Genomic DNA, 20,322 nt, shown 5'->3' on the forward strand with positions numbered 1-20,322 from the left:
TCTCATCATGAAATTCTCACTTAGCGATGCCAAGCACCTCTCCAAAGGTGAATTCCAGCCAACTATTTAAGATCAGTCCTTTAAGAACCTTCTTAAGATTTGTGGCTATCTCAATGTTAGACTGCAACTCATATCATGGTTGCTTATCCTCTTTTTTGTTATTCTATTTTTTGCTCCTAACTAACCTCTTCCATAACGTGCTTGAGAGGTGGTTGATTTGTAGCTTTAGGATGATCCAAACTTCTTCTTGTCACTCTTTTAGATGTCCCTGCATTATCTTCATCTCTCTTTCATTTCTCTTTCACAAGTACATCCATGTTTTGTACCTTTACTAAATATGCATACACTAAATTTGCATCTATCGGTGATTCCCAACCAGTTATGTCATGAATGTCTTGTGTTTCATGAGACATTTCACTATCAGTTACTTTTCTCTTTTTAGCTGCATGCAAAACATGTTTCCATATTGTAGCCTTTGGACCAACCATCACTTGGCCATGCATTCCATCCAATTATAGAGAAAAAGTAGAAGCATGTGTCCCCGCATAAGCATTTCGAATAGCCAAGTCTTCCAACAACTTCTACATACCTCCCTTTCCAAAATTCAAAGCAAGAGGCAATCCCATTTCTTGTGCATGGATCTTGCCATCTTTCCAAAAGATGAGCTGTCCTGCCAAGGCCTCCTGATAGGCACCAGAATCCTTTCTCTCATGCTGCAGACTATCACACCACATGCATCTTTTCCCTAGCTTAGGTATTGCTGCCCGTCTCCGTTTCTCTTGTCCTTTTTAATCCAAATTTGCAACCTTCAATTGAAGATCCCACATGCCTTTGACTAATTCATCTAATACCTCTTCCCTAACAACAAGAAAAATAGGTACAACCATAGGTTTAGCCACAGAAGTGGGTGGCTTACATCAACTGTTTTGCCTGTAACAGTGGACAAGCTAGAGACATGCAATCTTTCTCTTCTTCTATGCTTTTTCAAAAGTGCAGTAATAGCTTCCTTGGCATGTCTCCACTCTATTTTAAGACATGTCTCTGTAGTTATATCCTCTTGCAAATCATCAAGCTTATCTTGAAGCTAAGGATCAGCTGCTTGTAGAAACATTTCAATTTTTTGACTTGCAAGAGATTGCTGTTTTGCAAGATTTAACTACTCAAATCGACTTTCAAATTCTCTTAACAATTTTGTAGCCACAAGACCCTTATTGGGTTGTGAAACCCACTCTTGAAAAGTCTTGCACGTAATCAAACTGGTATCTTCAATGTAAAATTCTTCCTTGAGTATCTTCTTGAAAGCTACCCAGTCAGCATTCTAGATGTATAATTAAGTAATTCTCACTTTCAGTTAATGTATAGTAAGACGCACAAAATACCGGCTCCATGAAAGTTAAGCCACCCCAAAGAAATCCATCTTTTGAGCATAGGTATGTACATATGCAGATACATTCCTGCCATTGAATAACTTCATCTCACTCTCAATTACTTGCAGAGCATTCATCACAACACTTTTTGTTTGAGAAGAAACTTGCATCACCTGTTTTTTTGTTTGTTGTTGTACTTCCATAAGCATATTCATATTCTGCCCCAATTGTTGCACAACATAACTAAAAATTGTGCTCAAAGGTTCTCCCATCTTGTCTTTCCTTTTGGCGACCTTTCATATCGGGTTCACCAATGTCAGAGAGGTTTTTGTCGAAAGGCTGTATCCACGGGGGATCAGAGGTAGAAGGAAGTAGAGATAGGAGATGAAAGAGAAGAAAAAGAATAGACAAGAGGTAAACACAATAAAGACAAAGTACAATGAATTGAATCAATATATATTGGCAAAACTTGAAATTCCTTGTCTAGCACTACTCAGAAGCAATCTCCAAGCATTAGATCTCTTGGATCTCCCTCGTAGACTAAAAATGTATATCAATAGCTTCCTCTCTACTGCTCGGAACCCAAATCTAATGGCTCCATTGGCTTCGAAAGGGAGGTAAAACCCTAGGACACCTAATCAAGGATGCCATAGATCACTCCTTTGTTTTCTGACTATCAACTACGATTGCGACGCGTACAATTTTTCCTATCTTTCTTTTTTATGAAAAATCCCATAACTGGCTGAAAAACAACTTGCTTTTTGTATGCCACCCTAATCTAGAAGTTTTCCTAGCTTTTTCGGATATTTACAATAAATAATATCCAATATATCTAGAATAGGCTAAAATTATCCAAAAATCTAGTATTTTTGGACTATTTATGCCACTCACACTAGCACTAATGACTAAGATGTCATTGACTCTCTTGATCAATAAGAAAGTAGAATGATGATGCACTCCAGAGTTTTTCACACCATGTCCACGTAGTGACACGACATCTGATGCAGCCAAGTTTTTGAAGCATTGCAATGAGTACCCAATGGACTAAAGTTCCTACTCGTAAGGAAAAAATGGAGTTGACCCTAGTGATTATGTAGCAACCATTTGAGAAGTGAAAAATCAACTTTATTTGTCCAATCAGTCCTGCAGCTCAATACTCCCAAGCTAAGTACATCATTGTTGCCACAGACTATCTCACCAAGTCGGGAGAAGCTCAAGCAACTTGCAAGAATGATGCTTGGACCACAACCAAGTTTGTTTGGGAGCACGTAGTCTCATGGTTTGGCTATCCCATAGAGTTGGTTAGTGACCAAGGCGCACACTTTATCAACGAGGTGATTGCTCGCTTGTTATTCACCTCTTAATCATCCACAAAAAGTCCTCTCCATGTTATATGCAAGTCAATGGTCAAGCCAAATCCACAAACAAGATCTTAGTGGATATTCTAACAAAAATCATATGTGCCTCATGCAATACTGGGACAAGAAGCTCATGGCAACTTTATGGGCATATAGGATAGCCTACGAAACAACCATAGAATAGACTCCATTCAGATATATGTACAGAATCAAAGCTATTTTTCTAGTGAAATTGTTTGTTCCAAGCTTGAGAATAATAGCTCAAGAGATATGGGAGGGCAAAGAAGCATGGACAAATAGGTTACTAGAGCTAGAACGCCTATCTGAGAGAATTTGAAGCACTACAGTATGATCTGTTCAGACTAAGGCCCCAATTTCCTACCAAGGAGTTTGTAGATCTCTCTGCCCAAAGAGGTGCCTCATTGACACACGAGGAAATGAAGATACAAGATGATCTAGAGAAGGTGAGATTTCTAGCTACCATATATTTTTATGCGACGAAACTTGATGGTAGGGTGCATCGGGTCCCGTGTAGTCCACGGGTGAAATCTTGGCAAAAAATGATGCTTGCAGCTACCCTACTATCCAAATTCTTGTGTCTAGGGCCACTTTTGGCATCTAGGGCCACTATCCAAAGTCTGGCGTGAGACGCCAAAAGTAGCCCTAGATGCTAGACCTCAGACAATGGCCCTAGATGCCAAAAACTGGCCCTAGACGCCAAACTTTGGACAATAGGGCAGCTACAGGTATCATTTTTGGCCAAGATCTCACCCCTGGATACTCTGAGGGACCCGATGAACCCTACTGTCAAGTTTCGTCACTTTTTCTGATAACTCTAGGTTAGTTGCTAAATATATTGTTTGATTTGACTTTATCATTCATAACATATTGTATTTAAATGAGTTTACATCAAGGCAAGGAGAAGTGACGGAAGGATTCAACTCTAAAGGAGAACATTGGCAACCTTGTTGCAAACTTGGTGGTCTTCCATAAGAAGTGCTCACCAGGAGGGCAAGAAACAATTATGAAAATTCGAGCTTTTTTGACTAAGTTTGGACCTTTTTGAGTGATATTTGTGACATCTAGCTTGGAGAAGGTGGTGCTAATCAAGCCGTCAAATCTTCTTTACTTGTTTGACCAAATGCGTGGTGGAGCAATGTGTGTGCTTGCTACATTAGGTGACCTTGCTAAAGTATCAGATATGCTTCTCCTAGAGAAAGAGCTGAAGGGGGAGTGTGACATCTAGCTTGGAGAAGGTGGTGCTAATCAAGCGGTCAAATCTTCTTTACTTGTTTGACCAAATACGTGGTGGAGCAATGTGTGTGGTTGCTACATTAGGTGACCTTGCTAAAGTATCAGATTTGCTTCTCCTAGAGAAAGAGATGAAGGGGGAGTGTGCCATTTTTGAAGCAAAGAAGAAACTTCTATTTTCATCGGAAGCTGGCCCCTCCTCTCCACCGATGAAAAAGTCAAGGAACAAATCAGAGTTCTTGTTGGCTATCGGATTTTTGTATCTGCAATCATTATCAGCCATTGCATGTATTTTTCTTGATGAATATAATATATTTTACTTTGTCCCTATGAATAAATATTTATTGAATAAATGTGTGGTTTGTGCAAGTGTGACGATAATGTGTGGTACATGAAAGAAACATTCTCATATGTTAACATAATCCAATTTAATTATGTCAACTCATAGTACTACACTTGTGATTGTGCATAAGCAATAAGGTAACTCGTATCCATACGTATTACTAATTTTGATGAGTGCGTACGCTAAACAAAAATTAAGAGTCGTGTGTTTCAAGAAACAAAACAAAACAACTTTAGTCAATTATTTCAATTCAGTACACATCACATGAGATATTTTATACATACATACATACATACATACATACATATATATATATATATATATATATATATATATATATATATATATATATATATATATATATATATATATATATTCCAATGTGGTAGAGTGTTAAAAAAAATTTGGCCTTCCAAGATGCTATGGTGCTATAACATCCATTATAAAACCTTGTATCATTAATCTCATAACCTATGGAGGAGTCTCCTTACCATGTCCAAGCCGAACGACAAAGTTCATGTCTTTATCTGTGATTGTGATGCACTTTGCATGGATGGCTGCTAGCTGTGTATCATCAAGCAAGTCGATGAGAAACCCCTCTACAGCCATTTTTTGAAGGGCCTCCATAGCTATAGCAATCCACCTTCCTACTAGTGGGCCATCCCACACTTACGCCCAAAATCTTCCCATTCTTTTCAGCTTCAAGTCTTGCATGACTTTTAGAATAAACTTATGAAAAGATTTTTTGGGATGAGAAGCTCATATTCACGTTGAATTCTCCTTATCTCCTGAAGGCCAATAGTGCCCGATTTCCATCTCCTCTTCTTTTGTGGTGGTCATTGTTCTCTATGGGAAGAACTTACTACTGCACTAGAGGAGGCTCCACCTTGTGCTCCAGGTGGTGGCGGACCTTGGTGTGAGGTCTTCCTATGGCCGAAATGGTGACATGCTTGCTTGGTGCATGCCATGCAAGCTCAAGGAGAGCAACATGGAGAAGAGAGAGAGGTTGGGGGTGTGAGAATGGAGGAAGCAAAGAAAACAAGATGTGAAAATGAGAAGAAGAATGAACTTTTAACCCATTTAAACCCCAAAACCGGGTTAATGCAGATTCATATGCACTGTCTATCGTGTAATCATGAATCCATAACCTTTTATCAGAATGTGGCGAAACTTCACACGTGCACTCGTTAGGTGGCCAAGAGCCCTTGTTCTAGACCAGGGATGCCCCGACCAGGGGTCTATAGGCTTTTGTTTTTCCAACAAAAATAATCTAGGCTCTTGGTCATCTAACGAGTGTGCGTGTGAAGTTTCATTGCATTCCAATATAGTTTAGTATTGTAAAAAGTATCCCACACCAAAATTATGAATGGATTGATAATTGAGAAATCAACATCGTGACTACTGGCCCTTAGAAACTTCGCATCACATAGACTATACAGAGGCATTAGGAGTAAATTCTGCAACAAGAATTGGCAAATTTTTGCATGTTTTCCCTATTGAAATTGATAGTGCTAGCAAAAACTGCAAGTAAGAGTTGAAAATACAATGAAGATGCATAGTCAAAGTTGAGAGTGAATGATGGGACCTAATGGGTTGGCACTGGCTATGGCACTAGCTGGACCTTATGCACACAACAGACAACCCCACCCCACGGCCTCGCGAGCCAGGAGCGTCTGTAATACACCGATATACACTAATACACTGGATAGACTTAATTATGCATTTGTAGTTGATATGTAGTTCAACATTTATCTTCCCTTCTCCTCAGAGGGAGATCCCATAACATATAGACATAGTGCATCGTAACACAAACATCAGGAAGCTCCCCTCGGCTGATTGTCGTGGCTCCATTATTGCGACTCTCCTACACATCGAGGATTGGCTCCAAGATGTGTCACTCCAACATATAAAACATAGCGCACAAACTCCACTATTTTCTTATTTTGTACAATCTAGGAATATATAGATCCTCACCAAATAGTCCCAAGGAAACCATACAACTAACCTACAACAAAGGCTCCTTTCCACTCAACGTATAAGTTATATCTTAGGAAGACAATTGCTATACAATCTAGGACTGATACCATGTCATACGTCATGCATAGTGTGTATGATCCTAGTGCACAAATAATATTTATCAAATCAGCATTTTGTGATGTGGAAAAACAACCCTTTTATGATTTTCACTAAATGTATGCTTCAATGTATTGAGACTAACACCGATTCCTCGTGCTACTAGCCCCTTAAACCAAAATATTGCAATTCTAAATGCAATGCACAATCAAATATTTCAAATATTCACACCCTCTCAACCCTCTTAATCTCTTAACCTCACCCTTTCCCTGTAATGTTTAGGTTATGCTGCATTGCACATGTGTAGGGTTTTTTTCATGTATTTTTTGTATAAAACGGAAAAATCCATGTATTATAACACATAAAAAAAAACCAAACTGAAGCCAAAATTCATGCCTCAAATTTTTTATATAGCCAAAACTATGAATCATAATTTTTTATATTTTTATAGCACAAAAGTCTTTTTTTACCCATTTTAAAGCTATTTTTCTCTATTTATTTGTGCATAAAAATCAATTATTTTTTATTTATGATTAGTGACTGATTACGACAACTGAAAGATAATTTTTAATAGAATTTTATCCCATTCGCATCTCTTTTCCCCACCCGAAACCAATAAAACCTTTATTTTTACACTAAAAATGTGCTTTTTGGGCTAAAATTTAAATATTGTGACTATTTAATATTATATAATTGCATTTCTTTTATGCACAATCCTCAATCATAATGCAAACAATCTTCAAACAATTTTTTGTTCCATATGAATTGCATTTCAACCATCAAACATCAACAAGAAGCAAATTTCTTTTGTAAAAATGATGTATACCTCTTATTTGCGTGTTGCGGGTTTCTTGATTTTTTTTTCGGGTTGCCAATGGACAGTGACCAGCAGCAAATCATCAATGCTGAACATATCCTCTTAGTCTCCTCTTAATCTTGGAGCAATTCGGTTCATGTCGGCAAGCTTTCTTCAATCAGTCTTCATTCTTCTTCATGGCCATGGGCTGCCCCTTAAGGGGAGAGAGAGGGAGGAGAGAGAAATACTAGAAAATTAGAAATTTAAATCCTCCATTAAAATGGGCAAGCTTATAGCCATCTCATTCCTCTCTTTGCCCTGATCAAGAATCTCCCTCTCTCTCTCTCTCCAAACGGGTTTGAATCGAAGAGGCATTGAGCAAAAAGGAGGAGGCGCATTGACACTTCCCTCTGTTTGACAGTTTTTGCATTAGTTTCAAGGCTTTTATTAAGCCTAAGGTTTAAAATATTAAAATAACTAGTTTATCTTTTTGTGTTCACACTATCCCGCAAGTGGATATTTTGATTTTGAGGGGACAAACAAACTTTGATTTGCAATCTGGCTAGACATGCAGCCTCCTGGCATAGAACTCCATCAACCTGGCCTCTCCCATGTACTTTACGGCTTCCTAATGCGGTAGCTACTTTATAATAATGAACCTTGCAGGGATTAAATAGGGGGTCAAACGACCTTCGATTGACAAACCGAGACTTGCATTGGATTCGTAATGTCGAAAGGCATCTAGGAACACTCCAGCTCATCAATTTGCCACCATTTGATTTTTCCTAAAAATTGGATTGTTGACTCGTCCTGGCCATATTTCCACTTTAAAATGAGCCTGAACCGCTTCTAGATCGGCTTAAAGTCAGCCATCTCGTTCCTCTCTCCGCCCTGATCAAGAATCTTTGTCTCTCTCTCCAAATGGGTTTGAATAGGAGAGACATCAAGCAAAAATGAGAAGGCACATTGACGCTTCCCTCTTTTCGACAGTTTTTGCATTAGTTTCAAGGCTTTTATTAAGCCTAAGGTTTAAAACATTAAAATAACTGGTTGATCTTTTTGTATTCACACTGTCCTACAAGTGTCTTGATCAAGACTCTCCCTCTCTCTCTCCAAACAGGTTTGAATTGGAGAGGCATTGAGCAAAAGTTTTCAAGGCTTTTATCAAGCCTAAAGTTCAAAACATAAAAATAACCGGTTCATCCTTGTGTTTACATTGTCCTGAAAGTGGATATTTCAGTTTTGAGGGGGCAAACAAACTTCGATTTGCAATCTGTCTAGACATGCGGCTTCATGGTGTCAAACTCCATCAACCTGGCCTCTCCCACGCACTTTATGGCTTCTCGATTCGGTGCTGCTTTATAATGCCGAACCTTGTGGGGATCAAATGGAGGGTCAAACAATCTCCGATTGACAAACCAAGACTTGTGTTGGATTCTTGATGTCAAAAGGCGTCTAGGAAAACTCCAACTTAAAAATCTGCCATCGCTTGATTTTTCATGAAAATTGACTTATTGACTCATCTCGGCCATGTTTCCACTTTAAAACGAGCTCCAACTGATTCTGGATTGGCTTAAAGTCGGCTCCTAAAATGCAACACTCACTAAAGGACAAGAGTAAAAATTTAATTCATATTTTAAAGGTACGTACAACAGTTTTCCAGTGGGACATAGTCAAATATCCAATGCATGAGGAGAACACTATTCCAAAAAAGATAACATTACAAACTGTGTTCATTCCGTTGGAACGAATGCATTCTTTACTGCTTGAAGATTTCTTAGAAGTTGAAAGTCCTTGGGGGTTATAGTGATGTGTTTCACGTGTATTGCACAACACTGAGCATCAGTCACATCAAGTCAACTAAAAAGCCCTCTACAGCACACTGTAGAGTATGAGGACATTCTTTTGTGAAGCAATCAAGTCTATCCTAACCTTATGCCAAAAACCACGTCTTACTTTCTGTGCGGTAAAGGTCTTGCACAATCTTGTGAACAAGTCTCGAGAAGCTTGCCTCAGAATGATGAGATCAAAAGAGTGTTGGTACCTCATGATTTCTCTCACGGCCACTATACTTAGCTTCCACTTGCGTTCCTTGTGGGGATGTTGAGGAGGATCCTAGTGAGGGTGGCTTAAGGAAGCTGGGTTAGATTAAGAAGCGGGTGCGTATAAGCTAGTAGATGCTCCAAGGGGCTGAACATGATATGGGGCTATGAGTGGAAGCTTATTTGCAACTACCTTAGACCTAGCCATTTTTCCTACACAAGAGATGTGAGAATTCAATGAATAAGATAGAAAGTGAAACTCTCTTTTATATAACCCTAAACTGTAAGACTCATTCACATAGATGCACACTCTCTCTTTCTCTCTTAAACTATGAATTGCATTCACACTAAACACATCATTCATCTTACTATCTTAGCTCTCTTTGAACCCATTTGCTACCTTGTCAAAGCCTTGTTTCTAGCCACTTGGCATGGTTTTCTTTGGCACTTGAGACTTTCTAACACACTCTTTTAGTAACACAACGTGATTCCATCATGTCTGCATTGAGATGTAAAAATACATCGGTAGGGGAGCATTCAGTTCCGGTGACCTTGACCATGTGGATTCATCATCATTTCATTTGCTCTCTTTTGCGAGAGTTTAGTTTCATCCACTACAATAATCGTATATCACCAAGATAGCAATTGGATCATTGGATTTCTACCATTCACCCCTCCACCATGATAAATTTTTTTGTGGTATGAACCACACACTATCCAATGTCAATTTTCCATCCCTTGTGTGGACCAAACTCTAATACTTCCCTTTTCGGCAAAGTATGCCCCATGTGCCTCAAGAATATGCTACAAAGATAGATATCACACATGAGTAAAACCATGCTCAATGGTTTATACAATTCATACAATGTGTAATATTTCCGCACGAAATATTAATGATCCTAGACCCTTCACATCCCATGCAAGAGCAACTTAAAGCAATCTCCCGCAACAATAAAATTTTGGGCTAAGTGCTCCCCCCGCATGCACTAACAAACTCCAGTCCGTGTTGTGCATAAGAGGCCATGGCTTAAAATCCGTAGCCCACGTAGCAACACCCCTTCAAGGGGGAAAAAAAGGGGATAATGGATAAAAATTTTCATATTTCTTTTATTAATAACCCCCTCCACTTCAGCCGATGCATGGCGGGGAGAGGGAGTGTGAGAGGAGTGGATGTGGAGTAGGAGAGCATGGGGGGGAAGGAGGCATGCTACCTGTTGTGTGTATGGCTACCCCCCCTTCACAATCTATAAGAACCCCCTCTTAAGCTTGGGGGAGGGACGAGAGAGAGGAGTCATGTTGGTGCTGTCGCAATGCTGCCACGCCATCGCCAAGACTGTCGCCGCCTACATCACCACCATCATCATCATAATCATCATCATCATCATCAACATCATCGTCATCATCTTCACCTCCCTCCTCATCATCCTCTCCAATCACTCTCTCTCCACGTCATTCTGGTACTTCAGAAGCTTAGAAGCTTCTAAGTAAGGCTTCCATAAGCCTTATTCATCCACACCTCTCGGGTTTTTAAAATCGAGGTTGCAAGGGCCAATTCCTTCCAAGGGAGTTTTGGGAATCGGATAAAGGGCAAGGAGAGTTTGCTGAGTCGAGATCTACAGCCTCAATGGCTCCTAAGCAAAAGTTGCGAGGCGCACACGCAGGAGCTTCCACCCCGAGTACACGTGTTGACAACGCTCCGATCCTAAATGTCCAGGCTCTTAAAAATTAATTCCGCATGAAGGGATGCATTAAGCATGTTGGTTTTTAGGAAAATTTAAATTGCATTTACTCATTCGATTTATAAAGCTTAGTGGCATGTCGAGCACTTGTATTTTGCTTGCACCTCCTTGGTCAAGAGTAGCTGCAAATTTCAATGCATGATGCATAAGTTACATGATGGAATTGTGTGAAGGCGTCCTTGTGGCATCTCGCAAGGGATAGGACATATAACTCATAACGCATTTATGTAATTAAATTCTTGGTTGTGTCTCGCGATTAAGGTAATCATAGACAGACATTAAATGATATCCGAATAGTTGCAATGCATAGAAAGGATTTATGTACCTTGCATATTGCATGCAATGATAATTACATCCTAGGTCGGGTTAAGTTACTAAAGGACGGATTAGATCAATAATGGTCTCATGGCATTCGCTCATGCATGGAGTTCTTTTATCGAAGTTTGTATTTAGGAAAGGATGCATCTTCAAATTAAAGCTTAAATTCAATGCATTAAACATAGGGTTTATAAGCATAGTTCTGAATGTAAATCAACGTCACATAAGGCAAGGAAAAGAAAAGTTCACTAAAGATCCTTTAGTTGCAAAAAGGTCTACGGACTTGAATTTGCATACTCGCATGGAATGATGCATCCCACTTCTCTTGCAATTAATTACATCTTTTAGGGGGAAAGTACTTGCAAATTTATGAGAAAGTATTTGCATTTTTAAAGTGGAGATTATTTTTGCTCGCAGGTTATTTAGATCCACTAAGTAATTCGAGTATAGTTGAATAGCGTACATGAGAATCAAAAAGGTATGATTAGTCAGTGTATGATGATTACCTCAATGTGCTAGGTAGGATTAAGCCATGATAAAATTCTTCCTAGTATCGCATTTCGGTTTCCGACCTAATATTTTTGATCCCAAAGATCTACCCACATTCTCGAAAATGTTAGGGATATCTAAACATCCATACAAGAATGATCTAGGGTCCTCATCCTAAGGATCAATTGGCTAAATACTAGACTTCCGTATGAATTTAGGACCCCTAGGGCCAAAGCATTTTCGACCTAGTAGGGTTAGGGTTGGATTGGGTCAAGAGGACTCCCAAACCCTACATCTTGACCAAAGGTATTCTTAGCCGAGGGATACCGTGTGATGAGAGAAATAATCCCACAAGTTAGGTGCGACACTTATCTCGTGCAACAAGATGCAACATCGCATGATTTTGTGCCTAGATCACAAAAATAGTATTGCCACTCCGTAGAACAAGTTTGGCAAGTTCTAAATACAAGTTTGATTTTCTAGAGGATGAGTAGTCATCCTACTACATCACCCTTCCTTAGGGCTGATTTGCCAAGTTAGGGTATTTATAAATTGCCTAGTAAGCAATTGACCAATCAAGTGGGACCAACGGGGTTGTCCAAGATGTATTTGTTGAGATATCGAGCTCCACTCATGATATGCCAGGGTGACCGTTGCGCATTTATGTCACCGACTTGTCAGTTGCAGATGCGATTGGTACACCACCCATGAATAATAGCTAGATGATAGCTATCCTTATCTACTCTAGTTCGTGGCTCAGTTAGTATGCCACCTTAGTTAGTTGAGTTTGGTTTTGAGACCCATATATAAGGTTCTTCTATTTCTATGTACTTGAGTTCTTTTTGGCTTACACAACTAAGAAGAGGAAATCTATTTTCAGCCTCCACCCTTGTGTGTATTCCCCCATTGTGCAAGCAAGAAAGCTACAAGTGAGACTCCTTCCTTCTCTCCCAGAATCTTGACATGGTATCAGAGGTTCTGGTAAGAGGACCAGTGTTTCTTTCATTCTTCTGTTTTGGGAGCAAGTCTCTGCAGGTAGCACAGCCGGAAAGTGCAAGAGTGCATTGTCTCAGGTTGAGATGCCTTTCGCGATGAAGCAAGAGGGCAGAATATGTTGCGGGACCCTGTTTTTTTTATTTGAGGCCATTTCAGGGCCTGTTTTGGAGGCGAAAGTTTTCTGCACACACTGAGGAAAAGGCCCAGTTTTATGCTGTGCGACCACTGTTCTACAGGTCGATGAAAAGTTACTGTAGAAATTACATCGTATGCCTGTGCGCAAAGACATTGGGAGTTACAGAATCATCCTTGTTGCCTGTTGATGCAAAATCGTCACTAGGAAGTGACTGTGTGGTCAAATACCACTTTCGTCAGTTTTGCAGATTTGCCCTTGTGAGGCTAAAGCTGTGTTCTTTGCAGTGACAAAATTTTTTGCAGTGTTCTGTAATGGCGTCTGATTATCTCTCACAAATTGTTACTGAAAAGCTTGACAAGAACAACTTCCAAGCATGGAAGTTTAGAATGGCGAATTTCCTTATAGGAAAAGGATATTGGGAATTTGTTGCAGGAAATGAAGAAGAACCAGTTCTTCCTAATGTTCCCAATCAACAGCAAATGCAGGCATTTAAAGCATGGCATGAGCGAGCCAAGAAAGTTATGTATTGGCTGTCTATCAGCATTTCAGACTCTATGATTGTGCATATTCAGGATGCAAGTACGCCAAAGGAGGCATGGGATACTTTGTCAAAAATGTATAGCACAAATACGCAAGCCAGGAAAATGCAGCTCAAGCAAGAGTTGCACAATGTGCAAAGAGAAAGTATGAGCATCAATGACTACCACATGAAGGTGAAGAAGATTGCAAATGCACTTGCTTCCATTGGGTCACCAATGGAAGATGATGATTTCGTTTCTGTGACCTTGAATGGTCTAGGAAAGGATTATGCACAGTTTCGAACATCCATTTCCGTCCGTGAAAGATTTCTTGATTTTGAGGAGTTGATTGCTCTTCTAATTTCTGAGGAGCAGAGAAATGGTGGTGCATCATCTTCAGGAGGAACTTCAAAAGAAGCTATCTTCTACTCAAATGCTAGAAGAGGTAGAGACAGAGGTAGAAGAGGCCGATCTGGAGGCCATGGTAGAAAACATAATATGCAGCAAACTCAAGAAAACCAGTCCTATGGAGGAGGACGTGGTAACTCTAGAGGTAGGGGGATCCAAAGAGGTCATGGTGGATGGCAAAGAGGGCAAAATGCTAACAGCAATGTTGAATGCTACTACTGTGGTAAAATGGGTCATATGGCTAAAGACTGCTATAAAAAGCAGAATGACATCATGAATGGAAAACTGCAACAAGGGAATTATGCATCTTCTAGTAGATAGGGTGATGACAGAAATGAGCATTTGTTTATGATGCAACACATGACCAATTCTGTGACAAGTGCAGAAGAAAGTAACGATGTGTGGTATGTTGACTCAGGTGCATCAAACCACATGACAGGTCATGCAGAATGGATGCAGGATGCAAGGAAAATGGAAAAACCAGGATTTGTGGAGACTAGTGATGATACTGCACATCCTATTGTGCAGATTGGAAATATTCATTTGTCTATGCAGGATGGAAAAAAGAAATACCTGTCAGATGTATTTCATGTTCCGAATATCACCAAGAACCTGGTTTCTGTTTGTCAAATGGTTGAGCAGGGCTTCCAGGTCAGATTTAATTCCCATGGATGCTTTGTTGAGGATATGAAAAATAAAGGTTGCTTGATAGCAAAAGGAAATAAGAAGGGCATAATGTTTACATTGGATGCAGACATGCCTGAATTGAGTGCAGCAATGTTTGCACATGGACCGGTGTAGTTGCAGATATTGATATCTGGCATAAACGCATTGGTGATGTTAATGTACTGTAACTTAAATCAATGCAGGCCCAAAATATTGTTGCAGGATTGCCAAAATTCAAGGTTATTTAAATACATAAGATATGTGAAGCCTGTCAACTTGGAAAACAGGCAAGGAAACCATTTCCTAGACATGTTTAAGAGAGTAAGAAGCCATTGGAATTAATCCACTCTTATGTGTGGACTACTAAAGCTTCATCTCTTGGAGGCTGTCATTATTTTGTCACTTTTATTGATGACTATAGCAAAAAATTTTGGGTGTATTTTATGAAAAAGAAAAGTGAATTTTTTGGGCATTTCAAAACTCTTAAAGCTGTGGTTGAAAAAGAAATAGGTAAAGCAACAATATTCATGTAGTCATACCCCACAACAAAATGGAATTGTAGAAAGGAAAAATAGGCATATTGGAGAGGTATCTCATGCCATGCTCAATGAAAAAGACTTGCCAGATTTTTACTGGGCTGAAGTAGTTTCTACAGCAGTCTACATAATGAACAGGACTCCCACTGCAGCAATACATGGGATGACTCCAAAGGAGAGGTATACTGGTAGGAAACCAGATATTTCTCATTTGAAGATTTTTGGTTGCATTGCCTATGTTCATGTGCCAGATGAGTTGAGATCCAAGTTGGATCCAAAAGCTAAGAAGTGCATCTTTATTGGTTACTCTCTGCAGGAGCAGAAAGGGTATAGATGCTATAACCCTTCTACTCGTAAGTTTACAGTGAGCAGAGATGTTGTTTTTTATGAGATGAGTAGTTGGTATAAACCAGTAAATGTGATTGATGATGTTGATGCACAAAATGGTAATGTTTCACAGAATTCACAACAGCAGTCACAAAATATTAGTGGACCTGGAGTGTCCTCTAGTAGTGGTTCACATTCTTTGCCATGGACAGGCAGATTGAGATCATGATAATCTTCTCAAAGCAATGCAGATAGTGGTATGCAGCTATCACAAAAAGGAAAAGAGAAGGTAGATCAGCCCATGTTTGATGCGAATGCATGTCACTCTTATGTGGATGGTGAATCCAGTGGCTCAGAACAGAGCATTGATGATGAGTTGGGTATTCCTTCTATTGTTACACCTGGAGTAAGGAAGACCAGGGATGTTTTGAGAGCACCTAGGAGTGAACCTACTTTGCGCAGGTCTACCAGAGCTAGGTATCCAGTGGTTAGGCTGAAATATGATGGATTTACAGCCATTCACTATGCATATATGGTCAAAGTGATACAAGAACAAGAACCCACTTCTTTTGAGCAAGCCATGGGAAAAGAAAAATGGGAGAAAGCCATGGATGAAGAAATGGATGCCTTGGAAGCAAATGCTACATGGGAATTGGTACCTTTGCCTAAAGATAAGAATGCAATTGGTTGTAAGTGGGTTTATAAGGTGAAGCACAATGTAGATGGTTCTGTGAACAGATACAAGGCAAGATTAGTAGTCAAGGGGTATGCACAAACATATGGCATTGATTATGAAGAAACATTTAGTCCAGTTGCAAGGATGGCAACCGTAAGAGCAGTCATTGCTATGGCTGCATCAAAGGAATGGTCTTTACATTAGATGGATGTAAAGAATGCCTTCTTGCATAGTGATTTGCAAGAAGAGGTATATATGGAGCAGCCACCAGGTTATGTGTATGCTGTTCATCCTGAGTTTGTTTGCAGGTTGAAGAAAGCATTGTATCGCTTGAAGCAAGAACCTAGAGCATGGTCTGACAAGATAGGACAGTATCTTGTCACTATTGGCTTTCAGATTTCCAAGGCAGATTTCTCACTCTATGTAAGAAAAACAGAGAAAGGTATTATGTTGCTTGTCATTTATGTTGATTTGATTATCACAGGTGACAGTGATGAAGATATCCTTCATGTGAAAATGCTATTGAAGCAGAAGTTTGAGATGAAGGATTTGGGAGAGCTGCGTTATTTCTTGGGCAATGAGGTGATTAGATCACCAAGTGGGATATGGCTCTTGCAGAGGCAGTATGGGTTCGACATGCTATCCAAATATGGGATGAGAGGCTGTAAGCCTATTTCAGATCCTTTGGAGCAGAATGTGAAGTTGAGCGCAGATGCAGGTGAGCTTCTCGAAGACCCTACTATGTACAGACACATAGTAGGAAGTTTGATTTATATGACTATTACCAGGCCAGATTTGAGCTATGTTGTTGGATTGGTAAGTCAATTTATGCAAGCTCCAAGGAAACCACATTTGGATGCGGCTAGACGCATACTTAGATATGTGAAGTCCGCATTGCAGTATGGACTATTTTATGAGACTGGGGTTCAGATACAGTTGCATGGATACACTGATGCTGATTGGGCTGGTAGTATTTCTGATAGACAATCTACCAGTGGATATGTGTTCTCTTTTGGGAGTGCTGCAGTCACTTGGAGCAGCAAGAAACAACCTACAATTGCCTTGTCGAGCACATAGGCTGAGTACAGGGGTACAGCAATGGCTACATGTGAAGTAGCTTGGTTGCATAAGCTACTTTATGATATGCATAAGCCTACAGATGGGCCAGTTGTCCTTTATTGTGACAACATGAGTAGTATACACTTCGCAAATAACCCAGTCTATCATGCTAGAACAAAGCTCATTGAGGTGGATTATCACTATGTGTGGGAGAGGGTTTTACTAGGTCTTATTGATCTAGTTTATGTCAGCATAGAGGATCAAGTAGCTGACATATTCACGAAGGCATTGGGCATAGAGAAGCTGCGCAAGTTCAGAGACCTGCTTGGTGTGTAGGAATTGGGATTGAGCTTGAGGGGGAGTGTTGAGATATCGAGCTCCACTCGTGATATGCCAGGGTGACCGTTGTGTATTTATGTCACCGACTTGTTAGTTGTAGATGCGGTTGGTACACCGCCCATGAATAATAGCTAGATGACAGCTATCCTTATCTACTCTAGTTCATGGCTCAGTTAGTATGCCACCTTAGTTAGTTGAGTTTGGTTTTGAGACCCATATATAGGGTTCTTCTATTTCTTTGTACTTGAGTTCTTTTTTGTTTACACAACTAAGAAGAGGAAAACTGTTTTTAGCCTCTACTCTTGTGTGTATTCCCCCATTGTGCAAGCAAGAAAGCTACAAGTGAGACTCCTTCCTTCTCTCCCACAATCTTGACAGTATTGACCTTAATATAAGGAAACCTAAGGTATTGACAATTTGGGTAAACATGGTATAAACCCTAACCCAAGGAAAAAGGGGTAAACGAGCAACTCAGCTTACAAAACCCTTGGGATCTTGCCAAGTCGCAATTGATCCCGGATCAAATGCTGGATGTATTTGGAGAGAAGGATTCACACCTTAGCAGTTAGCCATATAAACGACCACTGGAGTACTTGTGTTTGTACACTTAGGAGCACTGTTTGTTCTTCTTTTCTCAAAGAACTAATGCTGGAAAATAACTAATGCTTCAAGTTAAAAACCTGGAGGGTGAGGCAGCATCAGTTACCCTCGACTGTCTGCCTAACCCTATCCAAGGGGGGTTGTTAGCCACGCTAGGTACGTGGACTGAACCCGCCGCGAAAGGTCTCTCCATGGGTGCTACTTGGAGCAGGAGGACGCTTGGGTGCCAGGGGGGGTTCTGGCCATAAATCCCTTAGCTCTGGGTCCTACACAAGAGGTCGATGTGACTCGAGATGGGATCTTGAGGCCCACATACTAGTCTACAGGCGAAACTTGGAATAGCGATCCCTAAGGATTGTTGGAATTGCCTTTGGGCGGATTATGGATTAGCCTTCAGGTTGGATTATATGATATATTCCAAAGACTGTTTTTCTATATTAGTGCTTAAGTTACGTGAAGGAACTAGTGATTAAATGTTAATTAAAGAAGTTGTTTTTTCTTGTCAAACTAAATGTGATAGGTAATTAGATAACTAAAGCAACCTGAGGAAAGTGTGGTGGATGTGACCATGGGTCCATCCTATGGAAGGGTGGTCCCACTTGGCTGGGAACTTTTCTCAAAGGAATTGACAGCAAGGTAACGATGACCTAGAATCTAGAAAGCTAGAGTCTCAATTTATGTTATTTTAGGGGAACAGAATGGGACTATGCCTTATGGGCAGAGAGGTCGAGCTTCGCATCCCTCTCGTTTCCCATTCTCCTTGAACCAAGTGCAGTATAAATCCACTTTGACCTTGATGTTTCTGCGTAAAGTAGTTCGTCTGGGGCTCGATGCTAGTTACCTTCGAGAAACTTGACCATTAGGGAAACCTTGATTCAGGTCCGGTCCTAAGTGGGAACGGCTGGAATGCTTCCGCTTCGTGGCAAATTCGGGAAGACCTAGATCACAAACCCCGTGATATTCCATGGGAGTGCCGGGCGGCGCTTTCTAGACTGTCTTTCCGATGGGCTGCTAAGACGTGTCCTGCAAGTGGACAAGGGGACACGTTACAGTTGGTATCAGAGCAGGTATCAGAGCGAACCAACGAGGATCTAATATTTACAAGGAAACTTAATGGGGAGAAGTAAAGCAAACGTTGCTATTAAGAACATTTCCTTACTTACTTATCGATGCTGACCTGCAGAGTCGCGAAGCATGGAACAAATTCTTGGTGTTCCAGGTTATGTTTATGACTGTGATGCGTGCTTCGGATTATCGACGAAGGCTAGGTATGATGAATATCCTAGACCACATCTATCCTCCTTCACCCCTGTACGTGGAATGGAGATGGACGGGTGATCCAGGAATTTATTACATAGCTGCCCACCGACTTGTATACCTTTCCGACCAACTTGAAGAGAATCAAGTGGATGGAGGACTTAAAGATCGTGAAGCTATTCATCTTTGTTGAGGCTCACGTAAATGCAACCCTACATGTTGGCGGTCGAAAGGTTAAGCAGAGCAAGTATGTGTACGAGGAAGTGACTTGAATAATCCTTGCTGAGACAGAATCAAGGTGTTGGAACGTTATGAGAAGAACGAGTATCAAAGGAAGGGATACCCCAAGCTTTCTATGACCTATCGATTCCTGAAAATTCATGACTCCACTCCATATTATTACTCAATTCTCGTGGCTGAATGTAACACAATCTTATTCTCCCCAGACTAATGTATCGCTTGCTCTACCTTCCCAAATAAATGTACTCGAAAGGGCTATGCCCACATGAATGAATAAGATTTTTTTTATCACTATCTGTCTTGGCTATAAGTGTTGGTAAAGGAGTTAAGTGATTAGGTCACTTGGCTAGAAACTAAATTGGGCATGTTAATGTAATGTGAGAAACATCTAGCAAGTAATTAACGTAAAGAATCTTATTGCCCAGGTGCACCCGCAAGTGCAGACTCCTAGTCCGACCCCTACACCAAGTACAGCTGTAATTCAAGAGAAGAAGTTTATTCTCAAACAAATTAAACCACCAGAATTTGATGGTAAGGGAAGGACCATCCAAACTAATGCCGAGATCTGGATCGAATCCATGGAGGATTATTTCGAAGCAGTAGGTACTGCACTCGCTAACCAAGTGATGCTCACTAAACTGAAGCTTACCAGCGAAGCAAGACTTTGGTGGAATCAATGGTGTAGAGACCAAGGGATCTCGGATGGGTCAGTTACTTGGGAGAAGCTTAAAAGAGCTGTGCGAGGGAGATATCTACCACCTGCCTATCGCACGCAGAAGATGAATAAA

This window comes from Lygodium microphyllum, chromosome 3 (genome assembly GCF_053477565.2).
Source record: "Lygodium microphyllum isolate KBCC chromosome 3, Lygodium_microphyllum_v1.1.10, whole genome shotgun sequence".
Taxonomy (NCBI): domain Eukaryota; kingdom Viridiplantae; phylum Streptophyta; class Polypodiopsida; order Schizaeales; family Lygodiaceae; genus Lygodium; species Lygodium microphyllum.